The sequence below is a fragment of the Lontra canadensis genome, unplaced genomic scaffold (assembly GCF_010015895.1).
Source record: "Lontra canadensis isolate GAN:19392208 unplaced genomic scaffold, GSC_riverotter_1.0 scaffold12, whole genome shotgun sequence".
Classification (NCBI taxonomy): domain Eukaryota; kingdom Metazoa; phylum Chordata; class Mammalia; order Carnivora; family Mustelidae; genus Lontra; species Lontra canadensis.
The window spans coordinates 19,259,705-19,277,922 of record NW_022631006.1 but is presented as its reverse complement, the minus strand read 5'-3'; the positions used below and the strand labels follow the sequence as shown (position 1 = coordinate 19,277,922).

The 18,218-nt window shown below is 40.9% G+C and overlaps 1 long non-coding RNA gene across 1 annotated transcript in view; it reads left to right on the top strand.

Moving 5' to 3' along the window:
* The first annotated feature begins 7,756 nt into the window (after window positions 1-7,756).
* LOC116867239 overlaps window positions 7,757-18,218 on the top strand; it is a 20,154-nt gene continuing 9,692 nt past the window's right edge. Inside the window, exons 1-2 of the long non-coding RNA XR_004382570.1 lie at window positions 7,757-7,903; window positions 10,531-10,611. This is a non-coding gene — a long non-coding RNA (uncharacterized LOC116867239). The remainder of the gene's footprint in view (window positions 7,904-10,530; window positions 10,612-18,218) is intronic.

Sequence of the window (18,218 nt, the reverse complement as noted above, 5' to 3'; positions counted from 1 at the left end):
CCTCTGCACGAGCCAGAGCAACTTCTGTGCCCCTCCAGCTTAGTACAGACCTCAGTGAATCAGGCTGTCGCCATCCTGTCTTTAGCAGTCTCCTCGTCTATGTGTTTGCCCTTGGCTGATTGTCTCTGACGCATTGCTTGCTCGCTTGGTTGTTTCCTTGCTTTGGAAGGCTATCCAAGATGTGCACTCAGTACTTGAGGAAGGGAATTGCTTAAAAACAAAAAATAAGATACTGCAGAGGGATTGGGAAGAGTGGCAAACAGGAGTGGCCAGGCCGGATGACTCAAGTATGAATGACTGAGGAATTCTTGATGAAGTATCAGTCTGACTTTGTGATCAAGTGATGTAATATAGGAAATGTAGAAAGGGGAAGAATTTTCTGACACTGATCTTTTAGAGAGGTACTTCAGAGGCTCCTTGACTTCCATATTTAAAGTTCTTAAGATGTGGCTTTTTCCTCCTTTTGGCTGTATAGCAAACTGTTTTAATCCACGGTTGTGCCTTATTGTTTCCATTAAAATTGTATTCTTTGATCCATCAATAAATACTTGTGGTTAAAACAAAAAACCTTTTGTCCATGTGTCTTTAAAGAATTTTATATAACCCAGTCCCCTCCTATAAGTTTTAAAATCCCAAACCGTGTTTCCCTTACTCAGGTTTATGTCTGTGCCATCAAATATGCATGTCTGCTTTGCTGCTGCCCTGACACACGATGTGGGGGTGTTCATCTAGGGGTCAGCACTGTGTGCCTCTGGGCCCAGGTTTGCTACCTTGGCCACTTCCCATTCACTCCACGGAGGATTCCATTTCTGTTCTGGACTTCTTGGCTTTTTAAATGTAGAAAGGCCTAAAAATGGGTTATGTGTTTATGGCTTGTTACTATGTCATCCACGCCCTCGTGCATGTGCAGCCTCAGTGACATATTATACCCGGCTGTTATTACATGGCTTTTCACATCTTCAAGATCCAGGGACTTGGGGTGCCTGGGTGGCTCAGTTGTTTAAGCACCTGACTCTTGATCTCAGCTCAGGTCTTGATCTCAGGGTCATGAGTCTGGGACCACACTGGGCTCCTTGCTGGGTATGGAGCCTACTTAAGGAGAAAAAAAAAAACAAAAACAGACTCAGTGACTGCCTCGTCTGCAGGGTGCAAATAGCTTTCTTTAGGGTTAGTGGTATGCCACAGGACTCAGAGCAGTAATAACAGCTGGAATCAGGTCTACAAATTCTAACACGATACCCTCTATTCCCATCCATCTGCCTCAAAAGTCTGTTACAAATGACTTGCATGGTGTTTAAGCTTTGTTTCACTTTAAGTCTAATGTTAGGATTCAGTGAAAGTGGAAACTAGATGAAGGACCAAGCAGTCCTTTTTGGGAAAAGCTGAATGTTACTGGCCATGGCCAAAGGAACAACAGTCTGGTGACTAAAGTAGAACATAATACTGTAAAATCGTTGTAAAAACATTACAGCATTAAATACAGTTTGGGGAAAAAATCTCCTTAACCAACTTGACTTCCCTTGTTCTTTCTGGTCTATCCATGCATTACATATTTGAACATAAATGGAACATAACACAAGATTATATCAGTTTTGTTTTTTGTTTTTTGTAAAGGATGGGAGCTTTTTTTTTTTTTTTAGGATTTTTATATATTTGACAGAGCAAGAGAGCAAAGCAGAGGGAACAACAGGCAGAGGGAGAGGGAGAAGTGGGCTCCCTGCTTAGCAGGGAGCCTGATGCGGGGCTCAATTCCAGGACTCCAGGATCATGACCTGAGCCGAAGGCAGCCACTTAATTGAGCCACCCAGGCGCCTGAGATTATATCAGCTTTAAAAAATTAATGTATTGTGCGGCTCCTGGGTGGCTCAGTGGGTTAAGCCTCTGCCTTCAGCTTAGGTCATGATCTCAGGGTACTGGGATTGAGCCCCACATCAGGCTCTCTGCTTGGTGGGAGCCTGCTTCCCCCACTCTCTCTACCTGCCTCTCTGCCTACTTGTGATCTCTCTCTCTGTCAAATAAATAAATAAAATCTTAAAAAAAAATAAAAATAAAAAATAAAAAATTAATGTATTGTAATATTTCCCTATGCTGCCTGTTCTTCCTAACTTGTAGTAATGGTTACTATTTTACAAACTTGATGCAGCATGTAATTATTACCTTGTTTATTGTTTCCAATTTTATGTTATAATGATACATATATAATATGTATATATTGCACATATATATATATATATATATATGCACATATAATGCACATAGCTCTTTTCTTTGAAAAGATTTTACAGAAGTGGGATTACTAGGTTAAGGTTTGGGCATATACCTAAAGCTTTTGATATGTCTCCGAAGAAATGAATGCCAAGCTGCCACAAGTAATTGAATTACTTTATTTTACCTTCATTCTTCTTTTTGGAATATTCTTTACTGTCATCTTTTTTTTTTTTTAATTGCCTTTAGAATCATGTTATCAGGTTCTGTATTTAAAATACTTACTAAAGGGGCTCCTGGGTGGCTCAGTGGGTTAAAGCCTCTGCCTTCGGCTCAGGTCATGGTCCCAGGGTTCTGGGATTGAGCCCCGCATCGGGCTCTCTGCTCAGCAGGGAGCCTGCTTCCTCCTCTCTCTCTCTGTCTGCCTCTCTGCCTACTTGTGATCTCTGTCTGTCAAATAAATAAATAAAAATCTTTAAAAAAATAAAATAAATAAAAAATAAAATACTTACTAGAATATGGGGCACCCAGGTGGCTGTTGGTTAAGCAACCCACTCTTGATTTCAGCTCAGGTCATGATCTCAGGGTTGTGAGATCAAATCCTGTGTCAGGCTCCACACTCAGTGGGGAGTCTTTGAGATTCTCTCCTAATCCCTCTGCCCCTCCCCCACTTCCTTGTGCTCTCTCTCTAAAATAAATAAATCTTGGGGCACCTGGGTGGTTCAGTGGGTTAACCCTCTGCCTTTGGCTCAGGTTGTGATCTCAGGATCCTGGGATGGAGCCCTGCATCGGCTCTCTGCTCAGCAGGGAGTCTGCTTCCTTCCCCCCTGCTGCTCTGCCTACTTGTGATCTCTCTCTGTCAAATAAATGAAATCTTCAATAAATAAGTACATCTTTAAACATAAAATACTAGAATAGATTATGTGATTGATTGGGATTTAGAGCAAAAATTCATTGCAGAGATGCCTCAGAGAGACTGTCTTTACAAACTGGTCTTCTTAAATTACAAACCAGGTAGTTATCCTGTTTCCTAAACACTGAGAACAGAACTGCTTGGAAGGAAGTCATTACTGGACCGAAATTTCCTAAATTCACATTATTTTGACTGAGCTTTGAGTCAATGAATGATTCAAATTGAAGATGGCTGGTATTTTCCAGTATAGATCTGTTTAACATCTAGCTTAGTAGAAACTTCAAATTGCAATTTAGAGATTCTTTTTTCTTTTCCTCTTTTTCTTTTCACACCAAAGAGTGATGGGAGATTTACCTATAGTTTTGTGAGGTACTGCAGGCAGGTTCTTCCCAGCTCTGGGATGGAGCGGACCACAATGAGGAGCCTCCTGTCTTTTAAGATGGAGTAAGTAACTAGCCTGATATCTTAACCTCAGGTAGAACCTGATCAAGGACTTCATCTTGAGATGCCAAGACTCAGTTTTCTTCTCTTACTCCTCAGTCTTCCAACCGCTAGATTCTGACCTCTTGTCAAAATTAGGAAGACTTTGAAGGCATGGTCTTGACACTTCCCATCACCCTTTGCAGTCTTTTTAAGAACTGAACGAGGTTAAGTGAATTGGTATATCCTATACCTGAATGTGGCTGCAGAAATAATAATCAGGTAAGTTCTCTTGGCTGGTATAATAGATATAAAGCACCATTAAACACATTTTTAAGTGTTTCATTTGCAAGAAAATCTCTTACTTCCAAAAACATATACACTACTACTTTAGAAACAATTTTTTTAAAAGATTTTATTTTTAAGTAGGGGCACCTGGGTGGCTCAGATTGTTTGGCGTCTGCCTTAAGCTCAGGTTATGATCTCCAGGTCCTGGGATCAAGCCCCATATTGGGCTCCCTACTCAGTTGGGAGTCCACTTCTCCCTCTCTCTCCCTCTCCCTCTGCTTGTGCTCTCTCTGTCTCTCTCTCAAATGAATAAATAAAATCCTTAAAAAAAGAGAGATATTTTAACAAATCTATACACTCAACATAGGGCTTGAACCCAAAACTCCCCGAGATCAAGAGTTATGTGCTTTACCAATGAGCCAGTCAGGACACCCTCTTCAGAAACAATTCTTTTTTTGTTGTTTTTTCTTTAAGAGGTTGGGGGTAGGGACAGAGGGAGAGGGAGAGAATCTTAAAATGGTTTGTTTTTTTGTTTTGTTTTTTTTTAGAGATTTTATTTATTTATTGGACAGAGAGAGATCACAAGCAGGCAGAGAGGCAGGCAGAGAGAGGGTGGGGGAAGCAGACTCCCTGTTGAGCAGAAAGCCGGATGCGGGGCTCGATCCCAGGACCCTGAGATCATGACCTGAGTCAAAGGCAGAGGCTTAACCCACTGAGCCACCCAAGCACCCCGAGGGAGAGAATCTTAAGCCAGGCCCCACACCTAGTGTGGAGCCCAATGTGGGGTGCAGTCTTACAATCCTGAGACCATGACCTGAGTTGGCAAGAGTCAGACACTTAACCAACTGAACCACCCGAGAATTTTTTTAAACTGATTTTTAAAAAAAATTTTTTTAAGTAATCTCTACCCCCAACATGGGGTTTGAACTCACAACCTCAAGGTCAAGAATTTTATACTCCTATCAACGGAGCCAGACAGGCACTCCTAAGGAAGAATTTCTCAATAATTACAAAACTATTCAAATGAGGATTTGATATCGCCAGATATCAAGGATATCGCCAAAACTAGTGTATCCCCTAGCTCTTAGTTGCTATAATTGCTTAAGCAAAATCTTGAAGGACCATTTTTGTCAGGAATCTTGCAGAATTCCTAAATTACAACAGAGGTTTACCTAAATGATCTAGAATTTCTGCCTATTGTTCATAACATAATTACTAGGTTCACCATGTATATATATAACAGTATTTTACAAAAATATTTTTTATTGTGGGGGGCACCTGGGTGGCTCAATTGGCTAAGCATCTGCCTTCAGCTCAGATCATGATCTCAGGGTCCTGGGATTGAGCCCCACGTAGGGACTTTCTGCTCAGTGAGAGCCTGCTTCTCCTCCTCCCTCTGCCTGTCCCTCCCCCTGCTTGGGCACACTCTCTCTCTGTCAAATAAATAAAATCTTTTAAAAAGTATTTTTATTATTTTATTTTTTGTTTTTGTGTGTGCTTGTGTTTTGTATTTGTTTTTGTTGTTAGGAACACAGGTACATCTGCTGAATTTTTAAACATGAAGGGCATGATTGTTAATGAAATTAATGAGAAACAGTCTGTATTATCCCAGCTTTATGGTTTGTTTTTGGTTCTTTCCTAGTTGCCTGTCCTCTAGGAAGACAAACATCTATAATGGGAAGTTATTTTTAGCTAGTGTTGCACTGATCTATCAGAATGTATGGCTGGAGTTTAGTCCTAAAGATAGATCTTCTGCAATGCTAGGCAGTAAACCCTTCAGCTGTTGGATAGAGGGTAAGTCTTAGGGGTTCTGAGTATAAGAGAAGGTAGAAGGGAAACTTGGGTTTAGGGAAATGGGAAGTGTGTAAGTATTTTAATATTTTAATAACTGAACTACATATCAGTTGACCCTGCCAATATCCTGGATTGAAGACACTATCCTTTCCCTATTGAAATATTTTGGCATCTTGGTCAAAAATTGATCATAAATGTAAGGGTTTGTTTCTGGACCCTCAATTCTGTTCCACTGATTCTATAGGCCTATCCTCATGAATACTACATTGTCTCATTTACTGTAGCTTTGTAGTCAGTTATAAGTTGGGTAGTATAATTCAGACAATTTTTTTTTTCAAGATTGGCTTAGCTGTTCTGGGTCATTGGTATTTCCTTATATATTTCAGGATCAACTTGTTAATTTCTAACACACACACACACACACACACAAAAGTGCTATGATTTTGTCAGGTATTGTATTGAATCTAACCAATTTGAGAATTGCCATCTTAATACTGAGTCTGACAAACCATGAACATGGAAAGTTTCTGTACTTTAGATCTTCATTTCTCTCAGTATATTTTATATTTTTGGCGTATAAATCTTGGATTTGTTTTACTAAATTTTTTCCTAAGTATTTTATTCTTTTTGATGCTATTATGAATGCAGTTGTTAATTTCATTTTTGTTCTTAGTGTAGAGAAATAGTTGATTTTTGAACACTTAACCTTGTATCCTGCAGCCTCATTAAACATAGAAATTCCAGTCCTTTTTTTTTTTTAAGATTTTATTTATTTATTTATTTGTCAGAGAGGAAGAGAGAGAGAGAGAGAGCACACAAGCAGGCAGAGAGGCAGGCAGAGGCTGAGAGAGAAGCAGGTTCCCTGCTGAGCAAGGAGCCCGATGCGGGATTCGATCCCAGGATGCTGGGATCATGACCTGAGCGGAAGGCAGAGGCTTAACCCACTGAGCCACCCAGGCGTCCCAAAATTCCAGTACTTTTTTGTTCAGTGCATGCTCCTTATGATTTTTAACAGAGGATCACATCACCTGGAAATAAAGGCAGTTTCGTTTCTTCCAATCTGGATGCCTTTTGTTTGCCTTTTTGCACTGACTACACCCTCCAGTACAATGTTGAATAGAGGTGAATGGAGCCTGTGTCCTTGGTTAGTTTCTGATCTTAAAGGGAAAGTATGAAGGCTCACCACTAAGTATGATTTTTTTTTTTTTAAGTAGGCTCCACGTCCAAAGTGGGGCTTGAATCACAACCCTGAGAGCAAGAGTAGCAGGCCTTCTGACTAAGGTGCCCCCATTTTAAGTGAAGGTTTTTCCCTTAGTTGCCCTTTATAATTAGCTTCTGTAAAAATAAGACTCCATAGCTTCATCCGAGAACTTTAGGAATTGGATCTCAGGGAGATGCAGCCTTAGGAATCCATACTTCTAGGAATCTGACAGCCTTAGTGGTGGTTGAGGACCAATGTCTCTTACCTGAGAGCCACCGTGGCACTGTGTAATAGCAAGTTCTAATTACCCTACGTGCCTCTCCTGGAACAATCCCTTTACAAAGGATCTCAAGAGCCCTACAGCTGAGTGTAGGAAGCAACAAAACTGTCAGTTATAACGGTTTGGCATTTGGCAGAAGGATCCTCAAGCAAAACTAATTTGCTCGCCTGTATTCAACCAGAGCTGGAAACAGGGAAACAGCGGTCTGACGTTCGGGCCCTTTACGAACGGAAAACGAGTCAGACACAATCAGATACAAACTGGAGCTATTAAACTGTCTGCCTAGGTATGGTATTATGTCCGAGGTTAAAAGCTCCCGGTTCAAGGATGAAATTATTAGCAGTATAATTGACTTAAGGTGGCTTAAAATTGTCATGCGGTCTAGCCAAACTACCTTTCCCCCAAGTGACACAGCTTCTACACAGAAATAATTTTGCATTCCTAACAAGCGAATTACAAAAATGTTTTTCCCGTTACCTCAACCCTGGAACCAATCTCCCACCCCCCCACCCCCCCCAAAAAAAAACAAACCATCGAACTAAAAGAGTGGGGTCAGCATTGCTGACAGACGTCCATCCCAACCAGCCTACAGCGGGAAGAGAGTGCGCTTGCGCAAGTCGTTATCCAGTCAGGACTCAGCGGCAGAAGTGGGGGCGGGGCTTGTGGAAACAGCTGCCGCAGGGTTGGCGGACTCGGGAAGGAGCGAAGATGGCGGAGTGAGGCGTGCAGTTGCGAGCCGGCCGTTGGGCCGGGGGGCGGCAAGGCCCCCGGAGTGTCCAGTGCTTCTGCTAGTCGGTGCGAGGTAAGCGAAGAAGGCAGGCGACGGGCAACTAGCAGGAGGTGGCGCGGCCCAGCCTGGCCGGGGGATGGGAGCGCGCGGAGACTGCCTCTGCGGCGGGCGCGGGCCTCGGCCTGGCGCGGGTTCCCTTCTGAGCTGCCCAGGGCGGCCGTGCAAACGTTCCGGGGTGTGTCGCACCAACACTTCGTCCTCTACCCGCCGCTGCCCTTCTTAGTGCCTTTTTGGCCGCCTTTGTGCTTTCGGTTTGTTCCCCGGTGAGTGCACCCACGCGGGTGTGTATCTGCCAACTGCTGCGTTGTCCAACGGTTTATTTTTTAAAGAATACCTATATTTTATTGATTTTATTTATATTCTTCACCTCACGGCTTCGTGTCCACTGTTTTGCCTGAGTCTCCGATGTCAGTCGAGGCCTGTTGGGGCCCTGAGTAATTTGTGTCCTGGTCCGTTGACCTTGAGATTTGGTTTAACAGGTTCTCCCCCGGGATTTTCATTTGTGTTTATCATTCACGTTCTCTTGCTACCCATCCATTCATTCCCACTCGCACCCCTCAAACTTTTAAGATCCGAGTAAGCATCTTTGTCCTTGTATGACCTGGTAATTGCTTAATGGCGCATTAATCTCGACTGACTCTAGGTCCCAGTAGAATTCACAGTTGTTTTCCAGAATTAAAGGAGCCAGTGTAAATTTTTATTTATTATTTAGAGAGATGATGAGAAAGAGTTTGGGGAAATATTATTAGAATGTAATTTGTGTAATGTGGTGGGGTTGCCAGATATTATACTGTCAAGTCATTTGTATTCGGTTCTTGTCTATGGGATTTTTTTTATAATGTGGATTTTTATAACTCCTCATTCGGTCTTTCAGTTAAATTCTTGGAAAGTTTCCTGTTACCAGGTTTCTAAATTGACGAAGCCTATTTAGAATTGGCTTGTTAGTTGGGTTCAGTTCTACTGACATAACATAATAGGAATGAATATTTCTGGTGTGCTCTTTGCTGGTCCTTGATTTAGCAAAGCTGGAAATACCTGGTAAAGAAATAGCTTCCTTATAAATAAGACTTTTCTCTTGCTTTTGTCAGGAGTATTTTTTTCAGTTTCATCTAGAAGAAGAAAGAAAATACACAGGGCAGAGGAAAGGAACAGAACATTATTCCTTCCTACCTTACAACAGAGGGGTGTGGTCATCTATATTAAAGCAAAGGTCTGTTGAGAGAAGAGGGACCATAGCATCCTCAGATTCTTAGTGGGAACAGTGTACCATAAAAACTTGAGAACCACAGATTGATTTTTTTTTAAAGATTTTATTTATTTATTTGACAGAGATCACAAGCAGGCAGAGAGGCAGGCAGAGAGACAGAGAGGAGGAAGTAGGCTCCCTACCAAGCAGAGAGCCCAGTGCAGGACTCGATCCCAGGACCCTGAGATCATGACCTGAGCTGAAGGCAGAGGCTTAATCCACTGAGCCACCCAGGCGTCCCTCAAGAGTTTTGACATCTTTATAAAATTAGTGCCAGTGCAGATAGAGAGTAACTTCTGACTGTTCCTTTTGAATATTTTTTTTTTAAGATTTTATTTATTTATTTGACAGACAAAGATCACAAGTAGGCAGAGGCAGGCAGAGAGAGGGGAGGGGGAAAAGCAGGCTCCTTGCTTAGCAGAGAGCCTGATGAGGGGCTCAATCCCAGGACCCCGGGACCATGACTTGAGCTGAAGGCAGAGACTTTAACCCACTGAGCCACCCAGGCGCCCCTGAATAGTTTTTGATAATTTTTTTTAATTTTTTTTTTTTAAAGATTGTTATTTATTTATTTGAGAGAGCGAAAGCACAGAGGGAGAGAGGGTGGGGGGAGAGGCAGACTCCCTGCTGAGCAGAGAGCCTGATGAGGGGCCTGGTCCCAGGACCCCGGGATCATGACCTGAGCGGAAGGCAGACACTTAACCAACTGAGCCACCCAGGCGCCCCGATAGTGATTTTTTTTTTTTTAAGATTTATTTATTTTAAAGAGAGAGCACAGGTGTGGAGAGGGTCAGAGGGAGAGAATCTTTCAGGCAGATGCTGAGACACACACACACACACACACACACACACACATATACGGGGTCGAGATCAGAGTCCTACTGGGGCTGGATCACACACATACACATACCCCACCCACCCACACACACACCCACACACACCGGGTTGAGATCAGAGACCTACTGGGGCTGGATCCCAAGACCCATGAGATCATAATCTGAGGGGAAACCAAGAATTGGACACTTAAATGACTGAGCCACTCAGGCACCCCATAGTGATGTTTTTTAAAAAATAACTTCATTCGGCGCTCCCGGGTGGCTCAGTGGGTTAAAGCCTCTGCCTTCAGCTTAGGTCATGATCCCAGGGTCCTGGGATAGAGCCCCACATCGGACTCTCTGCTCCGCGGGGAACCTGCTTCCCTTCCTCTCTCTCTGCCTGCCTCTCTGCCTACTTGTGATCTCTCTCCATCAAACAAATAAATAAAATCTTTAAAAATAATAATAATAATAATAATAACTTCATTCGTTTGAAATAGTTTTCCACAAAGAAGCATATAATACAAGTGAGGGGTGTATCCTTACTGTAATGTTGTTCTTATTTTTCCTTATCACAGGAAGAACATTTTCTTTGGCTTCCAGGTGCTTTTATATCCATCTTAAGAAGAAAACAAAAATCTAAACTCAGGATTTGGCAAGTGAGTAATAGCGGCCGATGCTTCCAGATACTGTTCAAGCAGCTTGAAAAATAACTAGATGGAAGTAGGACAGTAAGCTTCAACAGAAAATGAAGATCAAAAATGACTAGAAATTTGTTTTTAAGGTTTTATTTATTTGAGAGAGAGAGAGCTGTAGAGAGAGAGAAAGAGCAAGCATGAGAAGGGAGTAGAGGGAAAGGGAGAAGCAAGCTCCCTGCTTACATGGGACTCTGTCCCAGGACCCTGGGATCATGACCTGAGCCGAAGGCAGCCACTTCACCAACTGAACCCCGCAGGTGTCCCATGACTAGAAATCATTTACATCTAAGCAAAATCTTACATTTTCAACAAAAAGAGTATATCAAGTATTTAAAAAGAACTTGATCATTTGCCCAAACCAGTAATTTTTATTGGATAAAGAAAAATGGTACAGATTTAATTAGATTAATGATCAAATGATAAAATATAAATGCTACTAGGCAAATTTTAGAATATATTCATTTGTTTTAATTATAGATAAATATTGATATTTTAATCTTTAATTTCTAAAGCTTTCCAGTACACCTTTAATATTCCTAGGTTTTAGTCTATTCTATGCCAAGTGTTGCTATTTTCTGAATTTACCACAGATGTAAGTATGCTCTGTTGCTCAAAGAGCAAAAGATAATACATGCTTTAATAATTGACAGTAACCTTATTTGTAAAATAGGGTTCATACTTACTATATTAGTTTCCTAGAACTGCTGTAACAAACTGGGTGACTTAGAACAACAGAAATATATTGTCTCATAGCTTTGGAGATAAAACATCCAAAATCAAGGTGTTTGCAGGGCCATATTCCCTTTGAAGGTACTAGGGAAGGTTGTGTTTCAGGCCATTCTTCTAACTTTTGGTAGTTCTTTGGCTTGTAGTAGCATGACTCCAGTCTTCACATGGCATTCTCCCAGTGTGTGTGTGTCTGTGTCCTAAGTTCTCTTTTATGAGAACACCAGTCATGTTAGATTAGGGACCCACCCTACTCCAGTATGACTTCATTTTAACTAATTATATCTGCAATGACTCTATTAACTCTAATTCCAGATAAGGTTACATTTTGAGGTACTAGGGATTAGGACTTCAGTTTATGAATTTGGGGAGGACATAGTTCAACTCATAACATCTACTTAGTCATATACATTGATTATATTACATGGAAATCAGTGTACAGCTGCCTTAAGGATTAAAATATTTTATACCACTTACAGAGGTACTTAAGAATAGTCAAAATCAGGGCGCCTGGGTGGCTCAGTGGGTTAAGGCTCTGCCTTCGGCTCAGGTCGTGATCTCTCTCTCTGCCTGCTGCTCTGCCTACTTGTGATCTCTCTCTGTGTGAAATAAATAAATAAAATATTTAAAAAAAAGAATAGTCAAAATCATAGAGACAAAAAGTAGGATGGTGATTAGTAGGGGCTTCAGGAGGGGGATATTGGGAGTTACTATTTAATGGGGGCAGAGTTTCAGTTCTGCAAATGAAAAAAGTTCTGGAGGTAGAAGGTGGTGATACTACAGTATGAATGAACTTAATACCACTGAACTGAACACCTAAAAAGGGTGAAGATGATAAATTTTATATTATGTGTATTTTACCACAATAAAAACAAATTTTAAGAAAAGGTAAGTAAAAAATTCCAACTATACAGATAGTCCCTGATTAATGATGGTTTGCCTTAACAATTTTATTTTTTTAAGATTTTATTTATTTATTTGACAGAGATCACAAGCAGGCAGAGATGCAAGCAGAGAGTGGGGGAGGGAAGCAGGCTCCCTGCTGAGCAGAGAGCCCAATGCGGGGCTCGATCCCAGGACTATGACCTGGGCCGAAGGCAGAGGCCTAACCCACTGAGCCACCCAGGCGCGAAACCATATTTCGGTTTTTTGTTTTTTGTTTTTTGTTTTAAAGATTTATTTATTAATTTGACAGCGAGATCACAAGTAGGCAGAGAGGCAGACAGAGAGAGAGAGAAGGAAACAGGCTCCCCGCTGAGCAGAGAGCCTGATGAGGGACTCGATCCCAGAACCCCAAGATCATGACCTGAGCTGAAGAAAGAGGCTTAACCCACTGAGCCACCCAGGCGCCCCATATTTCATCTTTTAAAGTTTCATCTTTTCCCTGGATAGCAGTATGTGGTGTGATGCTTTTGTGGTGCTGGACACTGGCAGCAAGCCACAGCTGTAAGTCAGCCATGTGATCCACTAGGGTAAACAATCAGTACACATACAGCAGTTTTCTCACTTTCAGTACAGTATTCAATAAACTATATGAGATATTCAATAATTTATTATAAAATAGGCTTTGGATTAGATTATTTTGCTCAACTGTAGGCTAATGTAGTATTCTAACACATTTAAGGTATAAGCTCTGAGGTTTGTAAGTTAGGTGAATTTTTATTTTATTTTATTTTATTTATTTGTCAGAGAGAACAAGCAGAGAGAGTGAGAACAAGCAGAGGGAGTGGCAGGCAGAAGAAGAAGCAGACTTCCCTGCTAAGTAGAAAGCCTGATGTGGGACTTGATCCCAGGACCCTGGGATCATGACCTGAGCTGAAGGCAGACACTTCACCAACTGAGCCACCCAGGCGCCCCTAAGTTAGTTGTATTAAATGCATTTTTTACTTAGGATATTTTCAACCTAGGATGGGTTTTTCAGATCATAAGGAATATCTGTATTATGATATAGAAAAGGAAAGGAATAAAGAAAAGGAATAAAAGAAAAAAAATAAAAACTGCTGGGACAAATTCAGGTGCTAGAGTTTTTATCAGTATGCCTTTAGAACAGAGTCTTTGTTACTTGAATTTAGAACCTTAATTAAATCCACGTAGATAGAGGGCCTCTAGGTGGTGCAGTTGGTTAAGTGTCCAACTCTTGGTTTCAGTTTTGGCTCAGGTCCTGATCTCAGGGTCCTGAGATTGAGCCCCACATTGGGCATTGTGACAACTGAAATCCTCTCTCTTCCTCTTCCTAGTGTGCGCCATGTCTACACACACACTCTCTCAAATAAATCTTTTTAAAAGTAAATAATCCAGGTAGATAGTAATAGAAACTTGACATTTGTATAGCACAGTATTGGTAACAATCTAAGTATCTATCTGCAGGGAACTGTTGTGAATAAATTTAGGTGCTTCTCTATTTAAAGGGTATCTTTGGGACACCTGGGTCACTGAGTTGGTTAAGCATCTGCTTTCGGCTCAGGTCATGATCCCAGGGTCCTGGGATTGAGCCCATGTTTGGCTCCCTTCTCAGTGGGGAGTCTGCTTCCCTCTCCCCCTCAGCCTCTCCCCATACTCACACTTTCTCGCTGTCTCTCAAATAAATAAATAAAATCTTTTTTTTTTTTAAGGTAGCTTTAATTCTGATACAGAATGATCACTAATATAATAAAAAATAAAGGGAAAAGCAAGGTGTAGAACATAGCGTATATTATACTTTCATTTGTAGGGAGAAAATAAATCTACTTACACAGCTGTTATATAGCCATAGAATATCTAAAAGGATATGGAATTGGGTGATAAGCAGTAAGGAGCGCATATAACACTGGGTGTTATATGCAACTGATGAATTATTGGACTCTACATCTTAAACTAATGATGTACTATATGTTGGCTAATTTAATTGAAATAAAAGTAAGTAAGTAAAGGATATGGAAGAAACATTGTTTATCATTTTGCACCTTTTCTTTTTATGTGCTTTATACCTGTTCAAATAAATAATTTTAAAATTTTCAAAGAAAGGAAGCACTCAGTAAATGTTGAATGACTGAGAAATTACATTTTTGCTCAGGCAGTGATTTTACATTAATAGAGCTATCCATATCTGGGGGCAGAAACTCCAGCAGGCCCAACACTATTTTAATGAAACACTTAAAAACTTAACTGGAATGATAAGGATATCCATTGTGTTTTATAAAATGTGTTCTGAATTTACGTAGCAAAGTAAGAAAGGAGAATTTTTATTTTTTAAGAAAGGAGTAACTAACTTCAATGACTTACCATTCTTTCTGTTCTTAGAGGAAGCAAAGTGTATTAGTTATTTAATGATGCATAACAGATTACCCAAAAGTTAGTGGATTAAAGCAATAGTAAGCAACTATTATCTGTTTCAGTTTATGTGGATGGGAAGTTACAGAGCAGTTTAACACTGGGGCTTTCTGGCTTGGGTTCTCTTCTAAGGTTGCACTCAAGATACTGACTGGCTGGGGTGGCAGTTACCCAATTCCATGGTGGCTCCTTCACATGGCTGATAAATTCATGCTAGTGGTGGAAAGCCTCTGTTCCTGCCAATGTCAGCCTCTTCCAAGGCTGCCTGGATGTCCTCATAATACAGCAGCTGACGTCTCCCAGAATAAACAGTCCAAGAGAACAGTGAGAAGTCACAGCCCCATCTATGACCTTGTCTCAGAAGTCACTCATCATCACTTCCTCCTCATTCAGTTGGTCACTCTTGACAACAACTAGTGTATTGCAATATAGTTCTGACACTGACCATCCAGAGTTAATGCAGACCCCACAAGTCACAGGCCCTGTTCACAACAAGACTGCCCTCCCTTTAATCTTTGTGGGTTTTGTGGTGGTGGTGGTAGTTTTTGTTGTTGTTGTTGTTGTTGTTTTTAAGTAGGCTCCATGCCCAACATAACGCTTGAACTCGTGACCCTGAGATTAAGAGTCGCATGCTCTATGGACTGAGACAGCCAGGAGCCCCAAGATTGCCCTCACTTTAGAAGACAGCCACACTTAGGAGGATTCCTAGGCCTCCTGCACTTCTGATCAGCTGGCTGCAAATTTAGGGGTTCTCACAACCCTGGTAGAACTGAATTTTGGTTCCATTGGTTTTCTCTGTTTTTCTTTTCTCTTTTATTTATGTCTGCTCTGATACCTGATACTTACTTTTTCCTTTGTTCTGGCTAGCTTTGGGTTTAGTTTATTCTTTCTCTAGTTCCTTAAAATGTAAAGTTAGGTTGCTGATTTGAGATCTTCTTTTTTATTGTAAGCATTTTTAGCTATAAATTTCCCTCTTAGCACTGCTTTACTGCATCCCATAACTTTTGGTTTGTTGTGTTGTTTTCATTTATCTCAAGGTATTTTCTAATTCCCCTTGTCATTTTTCTCTTTGACCCATTAATTGTTTAGGACTCTTGTTTAATTTCTACTGGCTCATTTACTGTAAATTCCAAGGATTTAGAGTTTCCCTCCCAGGACAAAGGCCAGTCAAATTCTTTATCATACCCTGATTCATTGTTAGAGGAAACTACAGGAGGATGTGAATACCAGGAGGCCTAGGCATCCTCCTAAGTGTGGCTGTCTTCTAATGTGAGGGCAGTCATGGGGCTCCTGGCTGTCTCAGTCCATAGAGCATGCAACTCAACAATAACTGGGGCCCGTCTTGGAAGCTGACTATGCCCAGAGTCATTTGAGGCAGGTCTGGTTAGCCCAAGTAGTACATTAAAAATTCTGATTTCCCTTTTTTTCCTCCCAGTAAGTCAGATTTTCTAATACAAAGTTACTTTATTTGTATAATCAACAGCACTAAACAAGTGACCTCAAAGACCCCAAAGTGCCGTATGTAAGTCATCAACTTTATAGGGATATATTTGAAGATTTTGTAGATCAGTGTGTATAGTTTTGGTTTCATCACTTAACTTTAGAACCTATTTACATTTTAACTCTTGTTGGCTAAATGTATTTAACAGCCCTGCTCTTCATTCATTTATTCAACAAATTTTTATCAAGTAGTTACATGGGTCACATGCTAGTCTGGGTGCTTGGGATTCATTGGTGAACAAAAGAGTTTCCTTCCTGATGACACTTACATGTTATGTTACATTCTGTTATATTATGTTACGTTATTTATTAAAGATTTTATTTTTAAGTGATCTCTACACCCAGCATGATGCTCAGACTCCTAACCCTGAGATCAAGAGCTGCATGCTTCACTGACCGTGCCAGCCAGGCACCCCTGGAGCTTATATTTTAGGTAACACAGTAAATGAGAAACGTAATAAATACCTTATGAAGTAGGTTAGATAGTGTTACATGCCATGGATAAAAGGAAAAGTAGATAGGGTAAAAGGGAATGGTAGAGGTATGTCTGTGGGTGGGATTAAGGGACAGTATAATCTTAAACAGGGCTCAAAGTAGGCTTTACTGAGAAAATGACATTTAAGACTTGAGGTGAGGGGACCAGCTATGTGGATACCTGGGGAAGGGTCCTCACAAAGGGAGTATTCAGTACAAAGGTTTTGAGGTTGTAGAATGCCTGACATTCTAGGAAGAGCAAGGAGTCTAGTGTGGTTAGAGCACATGTTGAAGGAGGAGATAGAGATAGAGTTGAGGTCAAAAGAGATATGGTGGAAGGTGGTGTAGATCTTAGGGAGAATTGTAGGTCATGGTCAGAACTACGGCTTTCGTACTAAGCTACTACTATTCATTCACTTTTCAGTAGGTTCTACGGTTTGTGATCCATATTTGTGTTTAGAGTGAATAAAATTGAATGGTGACTGAGTGAATGTGAAACTTGTTATTTGGGTTGTTTTTTTTTTTTTTAAGATTTTATTTATTTATTTGAGAGAGGGAGAAGCAGTCTCCCCACTTAGCAGGGAGCCCAACGCAGGACTTGATCCCAGCACACTGGGATCATGAGCTGAGCTAAAGGCAGATGCTTAACCAGCTTAGTCACCCAGGCACCTGAAATTGGGCCTTTTGAAGAGAAAACAGGCTTATGATATTCTAGCATTATTGCCTAATATGAAGATAGAGATTGGGGGGAAGGTGGGGTTTATATATGATGAATGTATACATTTTTATTAGTAGGTATTGTTGAAGGAATTTGTTTATAAGATAGTCTAAACAGGTTCCCTTTTAGGAAAAGGTACTCTTTCGTGCTTATTTGGTTTACATAGAATTCTTTTAGCATATTTCCTCCTGGAAGGAACTAGTGTGTATCTTCTTTCCCCCTCAACATTACTGCGAGTTATCTTGCCATTAGAATTGAACTGCAGGGGTTACCTGGGTGGCTCAGTCTGCTGCTGCCTTCTGCTCAGGTCATGATTCCAGAATCTTCCTCAGCAGGGAGCCTGCTTCTCCCTCTCTCTCTGCTGCTCCCCTTGCTTGTGCTCTCTTGCTCTCCCTCTCTCAGATAAATAAAATCCTAAATAATAATAATAATAATAATTGAATTGCAGAACAGTCTGAATTGGCCTGAGTAAGGTTCTGTAATGAAACAGCTCTATTGCCCATGGTGTTTCTTTTTTTTTTTTTTTTTTTTTTTTTCTGTTTTTTTCTGGGGTGTTTTTTTTTTTTTTTTTTTTTTTTCATTGCATCTCTCTCCTTGGTGGGATTTCTTTTTTTTTTTTTTAAGATTTTATTTATTCATTTGACAGAGATCACAAGTAGGCAGAGAGAGGCAGGCAGAGAGAGAGAGGAGGAAGCAGGCTCCCCACGGAGCAGAGAGCCCGATGTGGGGCTCGATCCCAGGACACTGGGATCATGACCTGAGCCGAAGGCAGAGGCTTAAACCCACTGAGCCACCCAGGCGCCCCCCCCCTTTTTTTTTTTAAGATTTTATTTATTTATTT